We start from the raw sequence: 738 nt of genomic DNA, 5'->3' as shown, positions 1-738 counted from the left end.
AGGCCGGGCGCCGAGTGCAGGGAGCAGCCGGCTGTAGGCGTCACGGCGTGCCGACTCCCCGGAAACCTGAAAAACCTGATCCCACCATGAGAGAGGCTTCGGGTGGAGCTACGTCGTGAAAGAGACCTCAGGTGGAGCTACGTCACTTTGTCTGGAATCTGCTCAGCCGTCAACTGATATCCTGGAAGCAAGTCAGAGGATGTCTGGAGGCTGCAGGGCATCAGAGAATATCTACACCACAAACAACCTCCACCAGCCTCTGTCGATGCTACGTCTCTACACTACGTCGCCTCCACCAGCCCCTATCCAACTACATCACCTCCATCAGCCTGTGTTGACACTAAATCACTTCCACCAGCCTCACAGTCTACAGTAGCATAGCGTAGCATAGCATAGCATAGCGTAGCATCTCTAGCCGCTATGCTACCGTAGCCTGTGCACCGAGCTGCTGGTAAGGAGAGTATCAGTCAATTTGATCATGATTAGCATGTAGCATCACTGGTGTGTGAGCTAGAAATGGTTTAGCATGTAGCATTGCTGGTGTGTGAGCCTGAGGCTCTTTAGCATGTAGCATGTAGCATGTAGCGCAGCTCTGTGCAGTACCGGCCCCGGTACCGATACCGATACTTCCTTAAATCATGAAATAAACAAGTTCCCCTCTTGGACTCTTTGGATCCCGTTTGTCCTGCAGGTGAACAAAACGAGACGCGAGTCGTCTGTTCAGAAACCTCGTCTTTA

Source organism: Blennius ocellaris (genome assembly GCF_963422515.1).
Source record: "Blennius ocellaris genome assembly, chromosome: 13".
NCBI lineage: Eukaryota > Metazoa > Chordata > Actinopteri > Blenniiformes > Blenniidae > Blennius > Blennius ocellaris.
Note: the sequence above shows the minus strand (reverse complement) of the source record.